Source organism: Dendropsophus ebraccatus, chromosome 2 (genome assembly GCF_027789765.1).
Source record: "Dendropsophus ebraccatus isolate aDenEbr1 chromosome 2, aDenEbr1.pat, whole genome shotgun sequence".
Lineage (NCBI taxonomy): Eukaryota > Metazoa > Chordata > Amphibia > Anura > Hylidae > Dendropsophus > Dendropsophus ebraccatus.
In genome coordinates this window covers 122,702,262-122,729,118 of record NC_091455.1, presented here as the reverse complement: position 1 = coordinate 122,729,118, position 26,857 = coordinate 122,702,262, and the positions used below count along the sequence as shown (strand labels likewise).

Here is a 26,857-nt window from a genome sequence, read left to right as displayed (position 1 = left end):
AAAAAGACACCAATAAATACAAATACAAACTATCTGTGAAAGCATTGTAAATTAAAAATAAAATGTAGAAATTCAAAAATGTCTCATAACTGATTAGGAACACTGGGAAGAAATTAATTGGCTTAGGCTAGTTTCATACATACAGGATTCAGAGAGGATTTCCCGTTGCGAGTTCCGCAGCAAATTCCACTGCAATCCTGTGTCCTGTCATTTTCTATGGGGTACATAGAAATAACAGGACACAGGATCGCAGCGGATCCGTAAGTGGCCTTAAAGAAGCACTCCTGTCTCTCCTGTCTCTGGCCAAGACAGGAACTCTCCAGAGAAGGAGAGGCTTACTATGAGAATCCCCATAGAAAACCTGTACTGCTCTGGACAGTTCCTGTCTTGGCCAGAGATGTCAGCAGAGAGCACAGTGTCAGACTTAAAAGAAAACATTTCCTACAGGACATACAGCAGCTAATAAGTATGGGAAGACTTGACATTTTTTAACAGAAGTAAATTACAAATCTATATAACTTTCTGAAACCAGTTCATTTGAAAGAAAAAATATTTTTGTTTGACAACCCCTTTAAGTCTTACACAGGTGCATCTATGCATTTCATTACTTTAACTGTGTCATGTTATCACCAGTCTGGCCCACAGAAAATCTCAGTGCTTAATGTGTCAAAAGATATAGCCTGTCCTGGGTCAGCTGATTTTGTGTCAACAACAGGATGAAAGCAGCAGTTTTCAGAAAGCATCAAAACTAAAAGGAAGTGCATCTCATTAAGGGAACTCTCATGATGAGACTCCACCCCTTTATCTGCAAAGCCAGAGGCTTCACAAGAAATATGGGCCAAATGAAAAAATAATTTCAGAGGGCAAATACAAATCAACCTGGCTGAAACCCCATGCCTGCCACATTAGATAAAACCAGGAAGCACAAGACATATACAAGAACTGTTACATTATCTTCTAAAATCCTAAAATCCACTTTATAAGCTTTACACTGCAATTCAAGTGTGTCAGTTTTTATTTGTGGTACACAAATTATTATTTAAAAAATAGTGCATAGTGTCATTTTTGCATACTTTTTTAGATGCCAATTCTGCTGCTACTAGCCAAAATTTTATTTTGATGGCTTGTAAAAAGCCATCGTTAGTTTACTTTCTAGTAAAACGTGTTGCAACACCCAAACTTTGACATGAACTTTGACTTTAGAAGAGCACAAAATACCTTAGAGTGTTATATAGTTTATTGTGTATTTTTGTTACGTCTACTTTGTCCTGTATATATTATTAGTATGTGCTTATTTGTACATATTTACTATTATTTCTACATTTTTACTATTTTCAGTGTTTGTTCCTGCACCTGGGGTTGAGGATTAGTGTTAGGTTGGGTAGTGGGTTATATATGGGGAGAGGTTTTATTTGGGTCTTTGGTGGGACTTTCACATGACTACAAAATCCTCATGGACATTCGTTATCATGTACTGGGGGCATGGGATGAGTTTGAGGAATTATTTATTTATATATTGGTGTGGAAAGCATGCCGACCAGGGCTTAATGGTTATGAGTATTTTTAGTGTTATTAATATTAGATATATAGTTTGCATGTAAGGTGCGAGTGGTTTGTGTGGTGAGAGGGAGCTAATACCTGAACAGTGAGCTGACCAGCTAATACCTCAACTTTATAGACTTTGGGTCTTGTATATAATGTACAGTTATTAGAGATGAGCGAATACAATTCGATCGAGTAGGTATTCGATCGAATATTGCGATATTCGAAAGATTTGAATACAATCGAGTAGTGTGTTGAATATACGGCAAACATTCGAAAGCCCTCCCATCGTACTTGGCGCTTTTTTTAATCCAATCACCATGCAGGGAGGCCGTGAGGGAGCCTGGGAGTACGCACACAGTGCGAAAACTGTATATACCCTCATTGGATGGCTGAACCACATGACCTCGAATCTTAAATACAAGCCTCCCGCCTCTCGACCGCAGATGCACTTTCAACCTAGTCAGGGAGAGTTCCTCAAGCAGGGAGAGATAGGTTTTAATAGCGTTTTGGCTAGGCAGGATTACTACTGAACCCAAAAGTCCTTCTCAGGGCTAAGATACAGCGAAAAAGTCATCTCTGCATCCAAAGCACTTCTCAGTGCTAAGAAATAGATTGCAGCAGCTGTATTCATTCCAGTACCCTGTGTGTACAATTGACTTATAGTGTCCCTGGTTTAGCCCACTAAGGACACGTTAACGTTATACATATTGTGCCAGTTACCCAGTTAAAGGCACATGATACCTAGTGTGCCAGTTACCCAGTAAAAGGCATGTGATACCTACTAGTGTGCCAGTTACCCAGTAAAAGGCATGTGATACCGTGCCAATTGCCCAGTAAAAGGCACGTGATACCCAGTGTGCCAGTTGCACAGTTAAAGGCATGTGATACCTAGTGTGCCAGTTACCCAGTAAAAGGCACGTGATACCCAGTGTGCCAGTTACCCAGTAAAAGGCACGTGATACCTAGTGTGCCAGTTACCCAGTAAAAGGCACGTGATTCCCAGTGTGCCAGTTACCCAGTAAAAGGCACGTGATACCCAGTGTGCCAGTTGCCCAGTAAAAAGCACGTGATACCCAGTGTGCCAATCTCTGCTGCGGCCTAGCGTTCGTACAGCATAATGCGTGATGCGCGCGAATCACATGATGCTTTACGGACGCACATTGGAATCATATATGTAACGTTGCGCATGAAATACAAAGGAAATGTGTGAACATTGCCGTAAACGTTCGTAAATATTTTTCATTCGCAACTGCGGACAGTGGCATTATACTGCGATTTTGGGGTGTTGGGTGCACCCAGGCATGCTCCCCCTGATGTCACAGTGTTATTCCGGAGGTTTTGGCATCGTTTAGGGAGGTTTCATGGGGGACTTGGTCGAATTTGGATTTCCAAGAATTTTTTTCCCATAGACAATAATGGGATTGAGTATTCGTTCGAATAGTCGAATCTCGGTGCCTACTCGATTTGAATTCTCGAAAGTCAAATATTTCACTACTCGCTCATCTCTAACAGTTAAATTTTTGTATGTTATTGTTGTTATGTCATTGTTTATTATTGTTGTAATGTTTTATATTTTGAAATAAAAGATCTACAGTAGAGTTGAGCAAACTTTGAGCATACTCTACATTATAGCAGTGCTATAAATACATTTTCTAAATAGTGGTAAAATTTAGCAAACCTGATGAAATGAACCATTTAGAAGTTCCCTTATTTGTGTTAACAATGTCTCCCAGTACTAAGAACCCCCAAAGACTCATAGAAGTCCAGAAAAGGGTAGCCAGCAAGCAGTTGCAAAGAAGACCATACAAGCATGTATCAATATCAAAAGTAAAAAGAAAAAAATGGCAACTCACTATCAAATGAGTGGAACTCATTTAACTGATGATTTAGGTGGATTATAGGCGACAGTCAGAACCAGAGCAGATGATAACAACAACAGTGGAAGGACCTAAGTAATTTTAGCCTCTATCTTTCCCTAACCTAAACTGACAAGAAAATTAAGCTAGCTAAACTCTGCAAATGTAGCAATTGGAAGCTGCTAAGACTCAGAAAAGCACAACTGAGATAAACACTGAAGAAAGGTAAAGAATTACACTAAGCAAGCTTTAATGACTTCCAAATACCAAAATCAGATTAACATGAACAAGGAACAAAATATACACAAAGAAGTCAAAAACATGGAATAAAAAGGAAGCACTCGTAGTTCAGAAACACTGAATCTTTGTAAAGGCTAAGAAATGGAACGTCATCCAAACAACATGAGCAATCAAGAAACCAGATTCATTACTATGGAATCAGATGGCCTACCAACTGCTTCAGTGCTTAGGACACATGACAAGATGAAATAGCAGGTGGATTCTTTGCAAGCATCTCCAGTCTAATGGGCCAGCAATGATGCAGCTGTGGGTCAATTACACTTTTGCTTTGTGTTCTAATTGAGAAAAAAATATAGGTTGCTGTCATAATCAGCTGATTTGAAGAAATTAGATAATGGTCTCATTGAAGTTTTTTTTATTTAAAAAAAAACACAAATAGATCTATTGTTACCAGAACACCATATGAGCCCCTTTGAATGCTCTTCTTAGGTTCACATACACTTTTAATTTGATTTAACATAAGTGGACTACAAGGACTGACCATTTACTGTGTTGTTCTTTAACTTTGATAAACTCTGATCTTTACCTGCTTTCCAGTATATGATCTTTACCTGCTTTCCCTTAAAAAAAAATCACATATTTTTGACAAAGTAGTTCAGGGACATTAGAACATAGCACCGACCAGTGAACTATCACACATTTTTGCTCATGTCCCATGTTACATAAAAATGTTGTGACTTTTAACCACTCAGTGCCATGCTCGCCAAGTTGGCAGAAGGGAGTTCGGCATTACAGAAAGAGATATGTTGGCTCCCAGTGCTCAAGATGTATTAGAATTTACGGCTGTAAATAGTAATTAAAATCTATGCCAGTTAGACCCTAGAATAGATTCTAGCATGGCAACCTCAGATGCACTGGATTGAGAGGACACAGAGAGGACATTCAGATTACAGTGACACCTAAAACATCACTCTTGATAAATTCCCCATAGTGTTTGACCAAAACACAATATTTGTCAATATATTTTAATAATAAAACTATTAAATAAATATATTAACCCTTTCACGATCTGGGGTCATTGTTTCCTCAATGCCCAGGTCGTTTTTGGACATCAGCTTATGGGATCATAATGATCCCATAAGCTGATGTCCCTATGTCTGCCCCCTCTCTTGTGTCCCCTGACGCTGTTACAATCCTTTGACAGTGGCAGGGGAGAGAGGGGAGGGTGCAGAGCTCATGGGCATGCACCCCACGTGCCTAGCCTTCCCTTCCCCCTGCCAGCCTTTGTAGCCAGGAAACCGGAAGCCTCAGGCTACCATCGGGGCCACCAGTGCGGAAAGGGTTAAGAAATCTGGACACATTTGGCAAACCTCACAATTAGGATCTCACTTATTTTATTTTCAACTAAACACATTACCAATGATATCTGCAGCTGATTTAAAAAAATATATATTTTTTATTTTATTAGGGAAAAAATATTTTTAAAACAGTATTGGTCCTGTACATTTTCCCTTTTTTAGTAAGTTTCTTTTAAAACGGAGTAAGATACATTATTGAGTTTTCTATATAATAGGTCACAAAAAGGCAGTGATGGGCCACTGCCAGACCTGCTCATGCTGCTGCACATTGAAGTGGGAGCATTGACTGCTGTTTGAATCATAAACCTCTCAGTTTGATGATCAACTGTGCAGTAAATTAATTAATCATCATTTTATGCCTCATCAAGCACTTTGCTGAGATTCTCTACAGGAGTAAACCCAATTATCCAATAGGAAGCAGAATGTTTTGTTTAGCTGGGCGAGTCTTCTCTAAACAGGGGAGGCTTTGACATGCTAATAAACATGTCATTAGTCTTGTCACTATTTGCAATGAGGCCCCACCTGTACAAACGGGGAGACAACACAGGGTTGCAGGCTGAGGTGGAGAGTTTTTAAAATGAGTTATAAATCTACCTGAAGACAACTGTACGTTCAAAATAATTAAATGATGACTTTTACAGCTTTTCAATATATATATTCCTAACACAAGTTTTCCAATAGAATCAAGTTATTTGTTACTGTTCATCAACAAATAAGTATAGAGTAAATATCAGCAGCTTCATTTGCATCTTAATGCTACATTATACACAAGATTGTATGTCAATTGAATGTTTAAAATTTTCCAATATCTCACTATTTATTCCCTAGGGAAACAAAGCTGACTTGTACCACATAAAATGAATAGCTAATATAAAAAGAATATATATGAAGTCTCTGATCTTTAATATTCTCAAAACAATACATATTTTAGAAAAGTTGCCTTCGCCATGTCATGATTTAATTTTATGGTATATACTATGAATATATTTTTAAGACTTTATTTCCGGTATTGGCCAGTAATTGTGATTTTTCAAAAAAAAATGTATACAAATTTTAGGTCCAGATTAGATCTGTATGCCTGACCATGGGTTTTACCTCACATTGACCCAGATGAAACTGGTGGTCAGCAAGTAGACGTGTTTTATACCTCTGCTAATTTTACTATATGCTCAAAACAAGAATTTGTAAATACTATAAAGGAGCGACTCAAATAAAAATATCATTGTCGGTGCTGCTCAAGGTTCTGTTCCAACTACTTATATTCTGGAAGAATACTGTGCAGGAGGGCAAGCCTGAGTGTGACCTGATCCTGGTGTCTGCTGTATATAACTTTGATTATCTGATATGACAAATTGAAACAGAGAGCACTAACAAGTGGAGCACTAACCAGGACTATGTAGACAGATTCAAGTGTGCAAGACCTTTGAGAATAATAATCTCATGGTCATGGTGTACTTCTTCACAAGCTTAAGCACTTGAGAGAATGCTATTGCCTTCTCTTCTAGCAAGAGGCAGGTAATCCTATTGTTATTGCCTATGCATGTATGACCTTTTAATAATGACACTATATGTGGAGAGCTGTAGCTTTGTTACGTCTTACTTTTGAGGATTGTGCAGACTGCTTTTGTCCACCACAGAGTGTTATATAATGATATATAGTACCGTATACACCATACATTCTACATCTATTTTAAGTCTTAAAATGAAATTGGTAACAGAACATGTTATTTTTCAAGTAGTACATGAGCACAGGACTCTCTGAATACTAATACAAAATAAAAGTACACCCAGAGACCAGAAGAGAGATCTGTTACAGTGACTGATTCCTATTAAAGTGATTTAATTCTAATCAGACTGTTTGCATTACATATCTTACTTAAAGGAGCTATGCCCAGGCCCGCATCTGCCATGAGGCGAAGTGAAGTCTTCGCCTTAAGCGGCAGCTCTTAGGACCTTGCAGGGGGTGGCAATGGCCGCCCCTGCACAGTGAGCTTTCATGCATATATTATATGCATGACCGCTCACTGACTACAGGAGCAGAGAGATCAGCCATAGACTGATGTCTCTGCTCCTGTATGCCTATTCCGGGGCATGCTACGCTAATAGCGTACCGCCCACGGAATATACGTGCAGAAGCAGGGACTCCAGTGTGATGCCGGACTCCCTGCTTCTGCACTATAGGAGCGCCCCCTGCTGTCAGCTGTGTCTGTGTCCTTATTAGGAGGCACACACAGCTGACAGGAGGCTCAGAGCAGGGAACTATGAGTTCTCTGCTCTGTGCCATTCACTTCTAGATCGCAGGCTGTGTTTTTGCTGCGATCTAGAAGTGATCTGGAGCAGCCAGTGATGTCTTCCTGGTCAGGCTGCTCCATGAGATCTGTGATCAGCCTGACCAGGAAGCGACCAGGAAGCATCCAGGAGGCCACAGGGACAGCGTGGGAACGAGTGGTGAGGTAAGTAGCTGCTGGCCTGTTTTTTGCTTTACTTTGCTGATATGGGGGGACACAGAGGGGATTGTGGGGAGATGGGGGGACACAGGATATGCATGATACAGGGGGTGATTGTGGGGAGATGGGGGGTACACAGGAGATGCATGATACAGGGGATGATTGTGGGGAGATGGGGGGACACAGGAGATGGATGATACAGAGGGTAATTGTGGGGAGATGGGACACAGGAGATGGATGATGCAGGGGGTGATTGTGGGGAGATGGGGGGACACAGGAGATGGATGATACAGGGGGGATTGTGGGGAGATGGGGGACACAGGAGATGCATGATACAGGGGGTAATTGTGGGGAGATGGGGGACACAGGAGATGGATGATACAGGGGGTGATTGTGGGGAGATGGATGATACAGGGGGTAATTGTGGGGAGATGGGGGGACACAGGAGATGGATGATACAGGGGGTGATTGTGGGGAGATGGGGGGACACAGGAGACGCATGGTACAGGGGGTGATTGTGGGGAGATGGGGGACACAGGAGATGGATGATACAGAGGGTAATTGTGGGGAGATGGGACACAGGAGGTGGATGATACAGGGGGTGATTGTGGGGAGATGGGGGGACACAGGAGATGGATGATACAGGGGGGATTGTGGGGAGATGGGGGGACACAGGAGATGCATGATACAGGGGGTAATTGTGGGGAGATGGGGGGACACAGGAGATGGATGATACAGGGGGTGATTGTGGGGAGATGGGGGGACACAGGAGATGGATGATACAGGGAGTAATTGTGGGGACACAGGAGATGGATGATACAGGGGGAGATGGGGGGACACAGGAGATGGATGATACAGGGGTAATTGTGGGGAGATGGGGGGACACAGGAGATGGATGATACAGGAGGTAATTGTGGGGAGATGGGGGGACACAGGAGATGGATGATACAGGGGGAGATGGGGGGACACAGGAGATGGATGATTATGGAGGAATATGAGGAATATGAGGAGATGGGAGGATTATGGGGGGCACAGGAGAAATATGAGGAGATGGTGAGACACAGGTGGGGGGATTATGATGAGATTGGAGGATTATGAGGAGATGGGGGACACGGGGGATTATGACTACATGAGGAGATGGGGGATTTTAACTGCCTGGGGGGATTATGACTACATAAGGAGAATGGGGATTATAGTAGTGTGGAGATGCAGAAGGGATCTTCTAAATTGTGGAGCCTAAAATGTCTGTCCAATAGATGCTGCGGGGACAAGTCATGGCTAACAGAAGCCTTCATGATGGAGTCGGATCCGAATGGAGAAGAAAAGAGAAAGTAAACAACTCTGATGAGAAAAGACGTCACCTGTGAGTCACTGGATGTAACTGTACCCTGATCACTATACTGTCACTGTGTGGGGGTAATCCTGGACTCTATACAGTGTTTTTTATTCAGTAGCAGTACTGGTGGTATTGATCAGTCATTAAGCAGGGGTAGTGAGTTCAGGATGTGGCAGAATTTTTCCCTTGTAGTGGTAATATTTGTGATAGTATTTAGTCACTATGGAGCGGTGATATGCAGTCATTATGTGGTGGGATTATTTGGTGTTTATATGATGTTGATCTCAGTTGGGGGGGGGGGGGCGCTATTTCAGTTCTCGCCTCAGGCAGCAGAAGAGCTAGAATCAGCCCTGGCTATGCCAAATAGCATTTATCTATATATCTCCAAACTTTGTATGTAAGGGGAATGTGTCATCAGTGAATTAGCTTTTGTTTAAATCAAGCTTTTACTTAATGGGGGTGTCATGAAGCAAAAAAGATAAAATCAGATGTGTACCACAGACATATACGTAAAGGAGAACAAATATGCTGTTATTAGTGAAATAGCTTACATCTCTGTAACATTTTTCTTCTCTATACATCTGATTTTTTTCCATGTTTCCTCTCTTAACTGTGACCCTGCTGTTGCCATGCAACAGTGCTGACACTTTCCCACAATCCCTTTTGCTTGCATGTGAAGTGAAAACCAACTGCCAGTACTAATGGGACGGATCATGTGATTGAACTGATCATGAGTGACCAAAGATAGTGGATACCTGGAGGCTGTAACCAAGGGCAACAGGTTATCAAACAAAACAGCACATGGGGATTTAGTGGGTCTATGTCTCTAAAACGATACATTTGTAGGAAAAACTTTCAAGTATGTTTCATTTAACATAATGCATCACTGTAGACCTTTCTTCATGACACCATGCCTTTAAAGGGAAAGTTCAGCCAGACCCATTTTTTAGAAAATGCTGGCGAGGGTGAGGATAAAAGAAATAACATGCTCTTACCCCCTCTGCTCCAGCACTGGTGGCCGCATACCGATGCTCTGGTCCCTGGCCGCTTCCTGGTCTGAGCGGGAACTGGGTCATAATGTGTGAGCTCTGCTCAACCAGTCAGTTACCGAGGTGGAACCCCAGTACGGCTGCTGACTGGCTGAGTGGACCTCAGACATCATGACCCAGGTCCCTGCTCAAACCAGGAAGCGTCGGGAACAGATCATTGCAATTTAATTGATTTCAATGTAGTGCATTGAAGTCAATAGAATGATGGATATCCAATGCGCACAGGGTATTAAATAACAGACATTATCTGCATGGATGTCTAAATAATAATCATGACAATTATTCTCGGACGTCTTTTGCAAACAGCGGACGTAATTTTTAACTTGTTCAGTTTTTGCTCAGTTTTCCTTTTGTCACCATCCTTTCACCGTTTTTACTATTAAATTCAATGGACTTTTCAATTAAAGACACACCCAAAGGCCATTAATATAATGTACCAACAGCCATCATTGCTCTGATGGGCGGCAAAACAGCCAACTGAGGTCTGTCATTTTAAACTCAAAATGACAGGTGTCATTTTTTTCTTTTCAAAAACAGGGAGGAAAAAATGCAGTGTTAACATAGCCATATACGTTCCACACTCCCTGGTGCCTTCCCGCTTCTTCCCAGCTGATCGAAGTCACCCCTGACACTTCTACACCTGTCTCTGAAATAACAGCCAATCACTGACGGGGACAGGTCAGAGCTGCAGCTACTGATTGGCTGAATTGTTTGTCACTTCAGAGACAGGTATAGAAGCTTCAGAGGTGCTTCTGGTCAGCTGGGAGAAGGACACTGGGGAGTTTGGGCAGGTAAGCATGCACCTCCTATTACACAGAATGATGCGCAGTGGGCGGCCAATGATTTTTAAACATGCTGATAGACAACAATCTAACGATCAGCCGATGATTGGCTTCCTGACTGATCGTTGTCTTTATTACACAGGGCGATATCTGCCCAGTTGGGCCTGATTAGGCAGATAATCACCCTGTGTAATAGGGCCTTAAGCTAAGACTAGAGTGTAGTGAACAGCTTAGCCAAGATGTCAGGCCCCATAATAATGTACTATAAATTAAATATAAAAATGTTTCAGTATCTGATCAGAAAAAAAACAAATCTACATTCTCTTCAGGCTCATTGAAAAAAATTTGAAAAAAATCTGTACATAGTATAGTGCCACCTGGTGTTAAAAGTGTAAACCAATATGCTTAACCACCTAATGAGCTAATTCGCTCTTCCTACAGTGAGTTTTTTTTTTAGATAGAGACCCTCTGTTCTATGCAGAGGAAGCAAGAAAAAAACTTTAAGCCTGTCAGAGTTGTAAGGCTGCATTGGAAAGTAAAAAGGGACAATATTGTCAGCTGCCTAAGGGGGTAGGAGACTGATTCTGTCCAGAGCCTGTCCCCAGAAGCACAGATTATCCACATTGCCATGAGGGAGACACATGGAAGCAATAAATGCTGCAATTTTTATTGTAGCAGTTTTATGCTACAAACAATGTGAACTACATTAACCCCTTTCCTCCCAGGTCACTTTTCGTTGTTGCATATTTGTTTTTTCCTGCTTGTGTTTAACCCCTTTTTACATATAATATGCTATAAAACTGAAAAACAATTATTTGTGATATGAAATGTAAAAAAAACCCTTTGTTTTTCATTTCGAGGTGGTTGCGCCTTTAGACTATGTTCAAATTATGTAAAAGACTAAACGTTCTGTGACCCAGCTGGGTCACGGAACGGCCGGTCTCTGAAAAGATCATCCCGGTCGGTAGTGCAGTAATGGCCAGATGATCTTTAGCACATGCCTGCATCAGAACTCCTTACAGCACACTATGGAGTGTGCGGCCGGAGCTCTGTAGTGTGCACTGACAGGGTTTTCTATGGCCGCTATTCACTGAGAAGCGGCCACAGAAAACTGGCATGTCAGTTTTCTACGGTGCCACTAGGGATCCCGGACAGAGTGTATACCATGTGGATCGCTTCTGCCTGCAGCACTGTGTAAGTTCCATGAAAATCATGGCCGTTAAAAAAACGGCCGTGATTTCAACGGAACTTACCTAGTGTGAACATAGGCTTACGTTGTTCATCCTGATATTTATGTTATCTGTGTTCCTCAAGTCAGAATTCACTGCAATGTAAGTGTACTGTTAGGATAGGGACAGGGAGACACAAGGACAGGTGAGCCCTGAAGCTGGCACCCGCCCCGCTGCCCCTACCTGCTTGCCTCAGATGCCCTAGGTGGCAAACGGACAACTTGACGGCAGTCCCTAATCTACTAAAGTGAAACACTAAACGAAACAAGACAGACAAAACACAATGAGAGCAAGGTCAGGAATCCGGGTCAGTAACAGTCGAGCAGTGCAGTACAAAACGTGTCCAAGGGGTAGTTGATAAGTCAGAAGCCAGAAGTCAAGATAACAGAAATACAAATCAGAGAAAACACTTGATCCAGATACACTAGCGAACTAGGCACTTTCACAGGCAGGGGGTGGAAGACAGAGGAGGTTACTTATACAACCTGTAGTCCCAGCCCCAAGGCGTGATAGGGGCTGAGACTCCAGGTCCTGCCCAGGTACTGACAGCTGACTGGCGTGTCAGCTGTCAATCAACAATCAGTGAAACCTACTACAGCTTATGCTGATCAGCCAGGGGAGAGCACCCTGGCCACTGCTTCAACAAGGAGTAGCAGAGCACAGTTAGTGAAAAACATGCACAGCAGACCGGCTGCTATGGACGCCGTCGTCGCGCCCCCAGCAACCGGCCTGAGCGTTTATTCCTAGTCCTAACATGTACTTTCAATAAAATATAGCCTTTTTTCATAGAATTAAAAACTGGCTGTAAAGACGACATTAAGAAACATTGATACAATCCTGTGCCAATACATGTTGTTAACCACAGAGCCAATTTGCATTTTTGCGCTTTCGTTTTTTTTCCTCTTTGTGCTTAGAAGGCCATAGCACTTGCATTTGTTGATTTAGATTTAGAAAGTTCTTATGACAGTGACACTTTAATCTACTAGATTGTGTGTCTATATTTGGTTTGGGAGTGTTATAGTTGTTATAGATTGTGTTTATTTCTTCCAACTAAGGATATATTTGTGTAATTTACCAATCCTCTGATTATAGCCGGGTTCACACGCTGTAACTGTGCGGCTGTATTTTTTATGCGGCTGTAAATGTGCGGGTGAAACTCCGGCCGTGGGAAAAAATAGACATGCGGCTCAAAACATACGGTCATTTACTTGGAAATCTGGTTCAACTAAAAATAACAAATAAAATGTTAAGAAAGTGATGGAAACACCTCTGGATGCATCTGGGAAAGCAGGGAACACAGTTTACATGAATCGCTATTACCGGGGTTTGCGATCCTCTGCACTATAGCCGCTGTGTCTCATGGTTAATATATTGAATTAATAAAACACATTTTCTGTCTAATAAAGTCCCTTTTATTGTTCAATAATTAAATGTAAACGATTCCATCATTTTGCAATTAAATATACTGTTAAAATAAATATATATATAAATAAATGTATATTTATATATATATTTATTTTTTGACAGTATATTTAATTGCACAATGATGGATTCATTAGAATTAAATTATTGACCAACGAAACTGAATTTATTTAAACGAAAATTTGTTTTCTTAATTAAATATTAATTAGTACAGGAAACTCCATAAGCCGGTAATTCATATGCCGGCAATAGAGCATTCTGTACTAATCATCACTTAACTTTAATGAAAACATCAAATGTTTCTTCTAATTATGTTATGACAATAGCATTATTAGAAGAAACATTTAGAATTATATGTGCGCTCAGCTGATTGGCTGTTCGGCTGAGCGCACATATAATAAGCCGGTCCGCAGTACAGTGACTTCATTGTGCTGCGGACCAGCGAAGAGACAACATCGGGGTGAGTATAGAGCTCTCCCCACCCCCTCCCCAGCACTGCACCCCTCCCAGCAAGGAAGGGGGGTCAGTTAACCCCTTCCTTGCTGGGATGGGTGCAGTCTGACATCAGTCTGGCCCCCAGGGGGTTAAGGGGGATGCAATACATCCTCCCTTAACCCCTTGGGGGTCAGACTGTAAGCAGCGATCTGTAAAGATGCTGCATACTGTAAGGAGCACAACACCGCTCACAATGATGGGTGTTGTGCTCCTGTTTGTGTGTTTTTTGTGTGTTTCTCCCTTTTTGTTTTTCAGATATCGGTATCCTGGGGATTACGTCGGATTCCGTGGACTACGTCGATGACCAGCGTTTTTTTAATGTTTTTTTTAATAAAATGGTCAATGAGGGGTGTGGGGGTGTTTTTATTTGAATAAAAAAATTTGTAAACTTGTGTCTTGTCTTTATTTCTTTACTTTATAGACTTAGTAGTGGAAGCCGTCTAATAGACGGAATCCATTACTAAGTTGGGGCCTATTGTTAGCCGGTATAAAATGGCTAACACTAACCCCCTATTATTACCCCAGTACCCAATGCCACCAGGGGTACTGGGAAGAGCCGGGTGCCAGTGGTCCCGGAGCGTCAAAATTGGCGCTCCTGGACCGGGCGGCAGCAGGCTGGTAAGATTTAGGCTGGGGAGGGCCTAAACCAATGGCTCTTCCCACCCTGGTGTTACCAGGCTGCTGTCGTTTGGTTTTTAACCCGGCTGGTTATAAAAATAGGGGGGACCCTATGCGTTTTTTTTTAATTATTTATTTATTTAAAAAAAAACGCATAGGGTCCCCCCTATTTTTAGAACCAGCCGGGTTAAAAACCAAACGACAGCAGCCTGGTAACACCAGGGTGGGAAGAGCCATTGGTTTAGGCCCTCCCCAGCCTAAATCTTACCAGCCTGCTGCCGCCCGGTCCAGGAGCGCCAATTTTGACGCTCCGGGACCACTGGCACCCGGCTCTTCCCAGTACCCCTGGTGGCATTGGGTACTGGGGTAATAATAGGGGGTTAGTGTTAGCCATTTTATACCGGCTAACACTAGGCCCCGACTTAGTAATGGATTCCGTCTATTAGACGGCTTCCACTACTAAGTCTATAAAGTAAAGAAATAAAGTCAAGACACAAGTTTACAAATTTTTTTATTCAAATAAAAACACCCCCACACCCCTCATTGACCATTTTATTAAAAAAAACATTAAAAAAACGCTGGTCATCGACGTAGTCCATGGAATCCGACGTAATCCCCAGGATACCGATATCTGAAAAACAAAAAGGGAGAAACACACAAAAACACACAAACAGGAGCACAACACCCATCATTGTGAGCGGTGTTGTGCTCCTTACAGTATGCAGCATCTTTACAGATCGCTGCTTACAGTCTGACCCCCAAGGGGTTAAGGGAGGATGTATTGCATCCCCCTTAACCCCCTGGGGGCCAGACTGATGTCAGACTGCACCCATCCCAGCAAGGAAGGGGTTAAGTGACCCCCCCTTCCTTGCTGGGAGGGGTGCAGTGTCGGGGAGGGGGTGGGGAGAGCTCTATACTCACCCCGATGTGTCCTCTTCGCTGGTCCGCAGCACAATGAAGTCAGTGTGCTGCGGACCGGCTTATTATATGTGCGCTCAGCCGAACAGCCAATCAGCTGAGCGCACATATAATTCTAAATGTTTCTTCTAATAATGTTATTGTCACAACATAATTAGAAGAAACATTTGATGTTTTCATTAAAGTAAAGTGATGATTAGTACAGAATGCTCTATTGCCGGCATATGAATTAACGGCTTATAGAGCTTCCTGTACTAATTAATATTTAATTAAAAAAACACATTTTCGTTGAAATAAATACAGTTTCGTTGGTCAATAATTTATTTCTAACGAATCCATCATTGTGCAATTCAATATACTGTCAAAAAATAAATATATAGATAAATATACATTTATTTATATATCTATTTTTTTTAACAGTATATTTAATTGCAAAATGATGGATTCGTTAGAATTAAATTATTGACCAACGAAAGTGTCTTGATTACAAAGAAAATGTGTTTGATTAATTTAATATATTAACTATTAGAGGGATCGGCATTCGGCATCATTGCCGGCTATTTTTGAAGTACTCCGTACAGACCGCCTGTCAATCCACGGCCGCATATTCAGCCGCAAACAATGGTCTTGTTCATTTTTTACGGGTCCGTTTACGATAGGGCCGTAGATTCATACATAGTGTGCACTGTGCAGCCGTATATCCTATACTTCCAAGCATACACACGAACCACCAAAAATACCGCCGCACAATTACAGCCGCAAATACAGCCGCACTGTTACAACGTGTGAATCGAGCCTATAGGTGTATATGCTATCAAGTCGCCCCGGTGCCATTTATCAGCAAGACAACGCTTATCTACATACTGTGCAACTCTCTCAACAATGTCTTCAAGGATAGGATGTACTCCCATGTCCTGCTAAGTCACCAGATCTCTTGCCAATAGAACTCGCTTGGAAAACAAGGCATTTGATTAGCGGTGGCTGCTGAAGTTGGATAAAGCCCTGTATCCCTGTATGGATACATTGGCTGTATCCATGTTTTCCAGACATCCTTAGAGCTTTATCCAAGTTCAGCAGCCCCAGCTAATCAAATGCCGAACATTCGGGTTCGGATGGACTTAAACCCGAACTCGGTTCGTTCATCTCTACTCTTAAATGATTCACAGTGCGCCTGCTCAGCTCTGCTGTACTGTAAGACCACAGAGTGTGTAAAGGAGAAGTATGGGGACAGAGTGCTAAGGACAACATATTGTGTAAGGCCACACAGGGTCAAAGAGTGCAGGGGGAAACGGGGACAAAGACATAAGGACATGTAGCAGCACAGTGTGTAAGGCCACACAGAGTCATGGAGTGCAGGGAGAGGGGGCAACGGAGATGGAGGGATAAGGAGATGTAGCAGTACAGTGTGTAAGGCCACACAGAGTCACAGAGTGCAGGGGGAATGGAGATGGAGAGGAAAGGGGAGCACTTAGGTGCACAGCAGAGTAAATTATCGCTACAATGAAGGAGCTAGCACATGCACGTTAAATAAGCTCTTGTTGGAGGAAAGAATGTGAGGTCAGTGGATCATGTGTCCTCCCTCTCTTCAGTGGAAAGGATTCGATGCGTTAACTTAACCCATTGGACAGAGGGAAAACAGATGATCCACGTCTCGGAAGGTGGGTTCCAGGAGGAAGGAGCAAGACAGAGAGGACTTTAGATGATTTTATGCATCCAGAGGGGGTAAGTCCACCTAGAAAGCAGCAAAATGATGCAGAAGCAATAATTAGTTAATTTTAGAAAGAAATAAACCTATGGTTGGGCTATTAGTTCATGTAAAAATGATTTGGGTTGAAAACCCCTTTGTTTTTTTAATATTACAGCAGCAAGATATATATATATATATATATATATATATATATATATATATATATATATATTGTTTTTTACAAAATCTATGGACTCCATTGTTTTATGGTTTTACAAGCCTATGGGCTCCATTCTTGCAGCTGAAGGAAAATCCAGTGCAAAAATGGAGTATCATAGGTTTAAATGATAATCATATTGCATATTGCAGCAGATTTCACTACGAGAAACTCACAATATAAAATCCACTGCGATACGCTACTTGTGTTTGGTACCCTAAAAGTTTATTAATGGCCAATAGCTCATTTTGTTTTAAATAATTTCATTTTGGGGACACCAAGGTTATTTTATGCTGATAGACTTGGTGCCTTTCAATGAATGCATAAAGGATTTCAATATTATTTTCTTTGGATTGTGCAGCACTTACATCATAGAAATTTTTGGTCGTGAGAAAACATTTTGAAACTGACTATAAGCTAATATAGTGCAGGAAGGGTTGAAATCTGACACTGTTGTATTACAGTGAAAAGTGAACTCTCGGCAGATCAATGCTTTTTCAGGATCAATTTAAAATGTATCCTTTAATTTCCCCTTCATGTCTTTCATGTTGCAGGACATTTTTAGTGCCTCACGAATATATCTCCTTCTATTGAAAGTAGTATAAATCACTTTACAAGGAAGCTCAGTTTTAGTGTTCATCTGTAACCATATAATTTGCTCTCCACAATCCTGTCATACCACACTGATCTCAGTAATGACAAGCTACTTGGCCCCTGCCCCAAACTAACTAGATGAATATAAATTCTTCTCATGCATATGGTGCTCATTGAGCTGTTTTCAATAAAACTGCAGGAATGATTTAGCTCAAGATAGCTGCACATTACTTCTCTAAAGAAATGTATATCTACATTTAACCATTCATGGAATGTTACAGATACACGTGTGAACAGGCTCAAAAAGTGGTCCTATAACCCAATGAGCGCTATTTAATCTCAACTGGATATTTTGCTAGTAAATTTAAAAAATAACCGCATAACAATTTTACATTTGAAGCAGTCAATGAAGCACTAATGATTAGTGTCGATCAAGCATGCTGGGTCGTGCATAGTGCATTGGGGTGATTGATCAAGCACCTCTTGGTGGTCTGGTAAAGATGGCCATACGCTTGCAATAACTGACAGCCGAACAATCGCGAGTTATATCTCCAGCCAGCTGGGGTAATGTATTGCATTTTTTTCATTCTAATTTTTGTATATTTCGTACCTTCAAGGGATGTGTAAATGGAACATCCAAAAATTAGAACGTAAATATGCCATGTGTTACTGCAAGACAAATCAGTACTCCAGCGATATGCCGTCAATTACTAGCATACCACCAAAGTTCTAATGTCTTGCAGTTAGGTATTGCATTTTTTGTTCTTATTTTTATATATTTCGTCCCTTGAAAGAGATGTATAAAGAGAATATACAATAATTAGAACCAAAAAAAATTGCTATAAATTTGGAACTCCGGCGGTATGCCAGCAACACATTTTTCCAAGGGACAAAATATACAATAATTTTAATGAAAAAATGCAATATGTTACTTGAAGCTGATCCAGACTTCTTCAGCTTTTCCAAGCACCTGCTTAAGTCGCATATTGATCTTAATGGGGTTTGGTACTCAAGTTGAGCACTCAAAAATTAGAACAAAAAATGCAATAAATTAGGAACTCTGGCAGTATGCCAGCAACACATTCTTCCAAGGGACAAAATATACAAAAATTTTAACAAAAAAATACAATACGTTACTTGAAGCTGAACCAGGCTTCTTCTTCGTTGCCAAGCACCTGCTTAAGTCTCCTATTGATCACAATAGGGTTTGTTACTCAAGTCGAGCACTCAAGCATTAAAAAACTCTTGACTAGAGTAACGAGCACTCAAGCATCTTAATGCTCGCTCAACACTACTAATGATGTAAAACACTAAATAGCAAGAAGCTACAACCTTGCTTTAGCTGAAATAAATAGCAATGGAAAAGATTTGGGCCAATGTTCCTGCACTATAGTCACTCTGCTGTTGTACCCTATGGCTGCTGCTATTATGGTTGAGAAGGATATTATATTACTATATTAGTAATGAGCAGTGATGAGCAGCCAGAGGGAGCACTACAGAGCTCCACTTCAATATTCATGAGAAAGCAATGGGCAGATCAGAGCACTTAGGGCTGTAATCCTGCCCCCAGGGCACCAAATCACCTAATTTACATATGAATAAAACAATGGATTTAAGAAAAGTAGCATTGAAGAAGAAGGTAAGACAATGATCTTCATCTTCAACATTTCCAGCCCTATGGGAACATAATAGAAGGTCTTGTTGTTAGTTTCCCTTCAATAATCATTGTTTAGTAACATATGGCCCTAAATGGTGGTAATATTTATCAGTGCATCCTAGTAGTTGATATGGTAGCATTTGCCACCATTTGGCAATATTCCTTTTGCGTGGTATCGAGGAATTTCAGCACTGCAATTTGCGCAATGGTGTTATTATTTGGTTACTTTGCATGCATACTGACATACTGATTGGTAGCATTCAGCAGAGTTTGATATTCTTTTTTTGTGTTTTATGGCTTGTTTTAGTTTAACTGTTTGGTAATATGTGGCAATTAAAAGCACACATTAATACACATTAATATTTTACTCCGCAGCCACTGTTGGCCTCCATGAATAAGACCTTTTTCTTTTTCTTTTTTTAAATCAGACCTATTTAATATATTTTTTTTAATATATAATACCTTTGTGACACTTAACCCTTTGAGGACCAGGCCCAAAATGACCCAGTGGACCGTGCAAATTTTGGTCTTAGTGTTTTCGTTTTTCCCTCCTCCCCTTCTAAGAGCTCTAGCACTGTCAGTTTTCTATCTACAAGCCATGTAAGTGCTTGTTTTTTACAGGAATAGTTGTACTGTGTAATGGCGTCTTTCATTTTACCATAACATGTATGACGGAAGATATAAATAGGTGTTATCATAAAAAAGAATGCAATATGGTAACTTTTGGGGGGTTCCTGTGTCTACGTAATACACTATATGGTAAAAGCGACATGATATCACTATTCTATAGGTCACTCCGAACACAACCATATGCAGGTTACACAGATTTTCTAATGTTATATTTTTTTTTTTTTATGAAATCCATTTTTTGGCAATTAGTTATTAATAAAATGGGCCTATTGTGATGCTTATAACCGTTTTATTTTTTCACCTACGGGGCTGTATGGGGGTCATTTTTTCCGCCATGATCTCTAGTTTTTATTAATACCATATTTGTGAAAATCGGACGTTTTGATCACTTTTTATTAATTTTTCTATATATATATATATATATAATGTAACATCAAATCGGTAATCTGCGCACATTTTTCCGCTCTTTTCGTGTACGCCGTTCGCAATGACGCTTTTTATATTTTAATAGATCGGACAATTACGCACACTATGGTATATTATATGTTTATTTATTTCTTTTTATATGTTTTTTTATATAATGGGAAAGGGGGTGATTTAAACTTTTATTGGGGGAGGGGCTTTGGGGTAGTGTATTGGTGTTTTTACCTTCTTTTTTTTACACATTTGAAGTCCCTTTGGGGGACTTTTGCGTACATTAGTGTTACGTTCAGGGTCATCTGGTGACAGACTGCCATGGCGTAACTGTACGTCCAAGGTCGTCTAGGGGTTAAAGGGGTTGTACAGCATAAACTTTTAATCTCTGATGCTGACAGGGCTGCAGGGGACATAGCAGTGCCATAAACTTACATGTCCCGCTCCATCTTCTTCACAACTTCTGCTGGTGTGCCATTCTAACAGGAAATGGCCAATCAACATAGAAAGAATAGTGCTGTCTATACTGAGCGGCCTTTTCTGTCAGAACATCACATGAGCAGAGATTGTGAAGAAGATGACATTGGCAGAGAGCAGGTGACAGTTCTGGAACTGGGATTTGCAGTGGAGTGTGACAGGTAAATATATAGCACTGCTATTGCTCCCACAGCCGCAGCAGCAGTAGAGATTACAAGTTTATAGCGGACAACCCTGTTAAAGGTATCCAAGTGATTCTGAGATTTTTCATCACACAATGTATGTCATATAAGTAGTAACTTTGGGTCGATACATTCCCCCTTTTATTGTGAAAAACTAACATTTCATGAAAAATTTGCACTGCTGGCCAATTTCCAATTGACTTCAATGGAGTGCATTATTATATTGAACAGCTGTATTTTTACCTCAACATTACAACCACATTTTGGTAATATTTTACTTTGTGTGAACATAGCCTTATAGGCTCATATTTACCAGCATTCTACCTTGTTGCATTCTATGGCTATGTTCCAACATTTTGTTCCTTTAATCACTTTTTTGCCAAAATGTAACTATATTATACTAATTAAGGTTGTCATTTGCATTATTTGCCGGAGTTTTGGTACCAAAATGATGGATGTCCAAAAAGGTGGCCAAAGAATGTCTGGAAAAAGACAATGTGAGAACATAGCCTCTCCCTGCTTTTTTTCTTACTATTATTGTTGAGGGCTTACTGAACTGTTTGAATTCGGCAACATTCTCTGAACCCGAACATTCAGCATTTGACTCCCAGCGGCTGTAGAACTTAGATGCCACCCTCAAGCTGCAAGCAAGACTATGGCTGTATTCATGTTTTCCAGGAATCCCTAGGTCGGTATCCAAATTCTCCAGATGCCAGGAGTCAAATGCCGATCGTTTGTGTTCAGAGAATGTTGCTAGACCTGACTAGTTCGCAAGTCTGCTGAATACTCCTAACTATGAAAAGCAGTATAAGGTTATGTTCACACACAAAATGGCCATTTTTTATACTGACATTATTTCTTATAATAACTGCCATAGATAAATAAGGATGGCCATAAATAATGATTATGATCACTTTTACGGCCCTTTTTTTTTTACTTTGAAAAATGGTGTCTGAACATAGCCTCAAAAAACAAGTGTCAAGTACGTATAAGGCATTGCAATAATACCAGTAAAGTAAAAGTTAAAACTATCCACATTGGGAATTGTCAGGTTACTGCAAACTAAAAATTATGTGACAAGAGTCAGTGCAGAGATTTGAAACCATCCTACTGACAATTTATATCTATGAAAGACACAGCTAAAACACTTTTATTTGGTGTGAAATATCTCAGAAACCATTAAAACGAACACCAAGGAAAATTGTTTTACTTGCAGGTTAAATGCTGATAAGGTGTATTAGGTCACTTGAGTATAGCAAGGTTCACAGCTGTCTGAAGTAACCATTTGTTCTTATGAGTTGTATTCTTGAACACTGCTACTCTCTGCTCTGATAAAATCTAAATCTTATGAGGTAAAGAGTCAATCTGAAACCTCAAAGGCATTTCCCATAAATCTGATAAATTACAGCCCAGGTGCGGTAACAATTTGTCAAGATTGTAAGTACGAAGAGTTTAACCAAGCTGTCACAATGAAGAAAGTGAGAGTCTGTCTAAAAGACTCTACCTGCAAATCACACCTGGACTATATTACATTTTGCAAGCTTGGGCCAAATTTACAATCTTTTAACAGTTACAAGCAATTATGATTGTGTAACTGCTCAAGTCATTAGCAAGTCTGTACAAGACAGCGTTTCTTTTCCAACAACATAAATATAGATAGTTGTCTATCATATCATTTTAATTTATTTGGGAAGCCAGGATGAAAGTAGCATAAATTATTTTCATGAGGCTTGTCTGAGTAACAGAAATTATAACCCTAACCATTGCAATGCACTCATACAGTGGAATGATAAGAGATATGTATAATTTTCTGTACACTAAGATTGAAAAGGGCTCTGGCAAATATAGATCTCATACATTTGCACTAGAACAACAATTATTTTAATTTAAGTTAACTTAAAGTTAATTAAGTAAACCTCAACAAGAATGTAATATAAAGACGAACGTAATTTGCAAATGGTGAAACCCTCAAGGGATAGGATTGATGATAAAGATTTGAAAAAATTCTACAGTTTTGTATTTATAAATACCTTTTTAGGTCTCAAGACACAAGAGGGACAGCCCACTCAGTTAATCACTGGCCGACTGAGAATGGGCAGAGCCCGGGACAGTAATTGGCTAAGAGGGCTGTTACTCTTGTGTTTTAAGGGTGACAGTCCGCTCAGCCAGTCCGCTAAGCCAATCACTGGCTGGGGCTTTCCCTTAGTCCGTGATTGCCTTAGCGGGCTGGAGGTGGCTGAGGACACAAAAGAGAACACCGGGGGATAGCAGACAGGTAAGTATACATTAGTTAAGGTTTTGGGTATTTTGCAGTAAAAATTCATAAACGTTGCAAACTGAATTTTTAAAAGAATCACTCAACTCTAGAATTCACCAAAAATAGTCGAACAAAAGTAGCTTACCCAGGTAAATGGGTTAAAACATATTTTTATTGCATGTTTAAAATATAAATAAACAGTATACCATAAAAGACCCCCTCCTCTCTAACAATGATACACATTGAAATAGTTAATTTGCAGTGCAAAAAAATACAGTGAGATAGCTATAAATATTATGAGAGACCTAGTTAAAGTCCAGCAAAAACAAAAAAAATGCAGGGTCGGCAGGGTGGTTCGGGAACATATAAAGAAAAGTATTTATACTTACCAGTCCCCTGCAGTGCTGCATCATGGACCCCATGGATCATGCTCATGGACCCCCAACGGCATCCTGCAGCTCACACTCCTGAAACATCAAGAGCCATCTCAGAAATGCCAGCTCAGCCAGTGACTGGGTGGGACAACACTGCAGACTAAATAAGGGGGCCCTGCTATTACTGTATGGGCAGGGGATTGGAAGGGGGCCCTGCTATTACTGTATTGTCAGGGGGACTAGGGGGATGGTGCTGCTTACTACTGTGTGAGGGCAAAGGGCTATAGGAGGTTCTGCTTACTATTGTGTGGGGAGGGGTCCGGAGGAGGGTCTGGCTTACTACTGTGTGGGGAGGGGACTGGAGGAGTTTCAGCTTCCTACTTTGTAGTGAAAGGGTTGGAGGAGGTGCCTGCATATGTCTGTGGACGAGGAAGCTGGAGGGAGGTGCATACCATTTTTTCAACAGTTTTTACAATCATAATACAAATTTTTAGTTTGTTACTTTTTGTTTGGAGATGATTCTTTTTACTACTATTTGTTCAAATTAGCCTTAATTCTGCACAACTGACCAAAGAGCTGATTATCCAATTGTCTTTGTCTTCTTTAATCAATAAAATAAAATTCCATTTTTTTTTTTAAGTTTTATGGTCCCAACATAAGAGATGAGCAAATTTACTGTAGGTAGTGCTTCATTTCTATCTGCATTGTGCTCATCAGGCTGCAGGGCTTTGAAGTCTGCTCTGCTTCCTGTCGCTCCTTCCCAGGTGCTGTAAAAAAAAAAAAAAGATGGATCCAGTCCTGGGAAACTTCTCTGAGTTTCCCAGAATTGGATCTATCTTTTTCCGAACATCTGGGGAGAAGATACCTCTACCCAACATAAAACAATGTGTGAACAGGTTGTTGTTTTCATATAAATAGACATAAATAATGAATATGCCCATTATTTTACTCTATGCAGTCTATGCACCGACCACTGATGGAAAAATGGGTGTTGTTTCACTCGTGTGTGCACATATGTTAAATGTTTGACAGCGCTGGGCTATGTTCACACACAGTATTTCCATCAGTATTTTGGTCAGTATTTTTTCAACCAAAACCAGTAGTGGGTTGAAAACATAGAAACGTTGCACATCTTTTAGCAACTATAGACATAAGAATAGAATGTGTAAAAAAAACAAATAAAAGAAGCAAAAATTGCAATAGAAAGAAGGATTGCCACAGAAAGTGAAACGAATCCCAAAATGTTCTTCACCTATATAAATAACAAAAGACTTAAAACCGAAAATGTTGGTCCCCTCAAAAATAATTTGGGTGTAATGGTGGAGGGGGAAGAGGAAAAGGCCAATCTACTAAATACATTCTTCTCTACTGTATTCACAGAAGAGAATCCCATAACAGATGACATGGCTAGGGATAATGTAAATCCTCCCATAAATCTCACCTGGGCCCAGAAGGTATCCATCCTATTGTTTTGCAAGAATTGAGTACTGTGTTAGACAGACCCTTATTCCTAATATTTAAAGATTCTATAATGACAGGGATTGTTCCACAGGACTGGCGCATAGCTAATGTGGTACCAATATTTAAGACGGGGTCAAAGAGTGATCCTGGAAACTACAGGCCCGTAAGTCTAACATCTATAGTAGGTAAAGTATTTGAGGGGTTTGTAAGAGATGCTATACTGGAGTATCTTAATGAAAATAATCTTACGACGCAGCATCAGCATGGATTTATGAGGGATCGATCCTGCCAAACTAATCTTATTGGCTTCTATGAAGAGGTGAGTTATAGACTGGACCTGAGGGAGGCTGTGGATGTTGTGTATCTAAACTTTTTAAAGGCATTCGATACTGTGCCACATGAAAGGTTGGTCTACAAAATGAGGATGCTGGGACTTGGGGAAAACATATGCAAATGGGTAAGTAACTGGCTGTGTGACAGAAAACAGAGGGTGGTCATTGATGGAACATAATCAGATTGGGTTTTAGTTACTAGTGGGGCACCACAGGGGTCAGTATTGGGACCACGTCTTTTTTAGGGGCTACAGAGTAGAATCTCCATTTTTGCAGATGATATTAAACTGGGTAGAGTAATCAGCACAGAGGAGGATAATATCATGTTACAGAGGGATTTGGAGAAGCTAGAGGCTTGGGCGGTGAAATGGCAAATGAAGTTTAATGTGGATAAATGTAAGGTTATGCATTTGGGCCGTAGAAATAATAAGAACAGTTATGTGCTAAATAATAAAACACTGGGTAAAACTTCTTTCGAAAAGGACCTGGGTGTATTGGTGGACAGTAAACTCAACTTTCGTGATCAGTGCCAGGCAGCAACTGCCAAGGCAAATAAAAAAATGGGGTGCATCAAAAGAGGTATAGATGCTAAGGATAAGAACATAGTTTTGCCTCTTTATAAATCACTGGTCAGACCACATATGGAACACTGTGTACAGTTTTGGGCACCAGTATATAAGAAGAACACAGCTGAACTGGAGCGGGTGCAGAGGAGGGCAAAAAAGGTTGTTACGGGAATGGGTGGGTTACAGTACTAGGACAGGGTATCACGCTTGGGGTTATTTACGCTAGAAAAAAGACGTCTTAGGGGCGATCTGATCACAATGTACAAATATATGAATGGACAGTACAGAGATCTTTGTAGTGGTCTTTTTACTCCTAGGTCTGTAACCATGACAAGGGGGCATCCTCTACGTCTAGAGGAAAGAAGATTTCACCATCAGCATCGACGCGGGTTCTTTACTATACGAGCGGTAAGACTGTGGAACTCTCTGCCACATGATGTTGTCATGGCTGATTCATTAAATAAGTTCAAGGGAGGCCTAGATGCTTTTCTTGAAAAATATAATATTACTGTTAGGAACCGGAAAGCAGGACAAGACAAGACAGTGAGCCCTAAGCTCAGCCCCGCCCACTGCCCCTACCTACTTGCCCCCCTAGGCTAAGCCCTAGGGCAGCAACTGGGCGGCAATCCCTGCACTGGCTAGGTGGAAGACAAATACAAGACAGACAGACAAACACAATGAAGAATAGTCAACAATCCGGGTAACAACGGTCTG

General features: G+C 40.7%; 2 long non-coding RNA genes across 2 annotated transcripts in view; one reads left to right on the top strand and one right to left on the bottom strand.

The window, feature by feature from the left end:
* LOC138784647 (uncharacterized) overlaps positions 1–9,413 on the bottom strand; it is a 46,495-nt gene extending 37,082 nt beyond the window's left edge. The window contains exon 1 of the long non-coding RNA XR_011361899.1: positions 9,334–9,413. This is a non-coding gene — a long non-coding RNA (uncharacterized lncRNA). The remainder of the gene's footprint in view (positions 1–9,333) is intronic.
* Positions 9,414–9,476: 63 nt separating this feature from the next.
* Positions 9,477–26,857, top strand: part of LOC138784645 (uncharacterized) — a 35,814-nt gene continuing 18,433 nt past the window's right edge. The window contains exon 1 of the long non-coding RNA XR_011361898.1: positions 9,477–9,563. This is a non-coding gene — a long non-coding RNA (uncharacterized lncRNA). The remainder of the gene's footprint in view (positions 9,564–26,857) is intronic.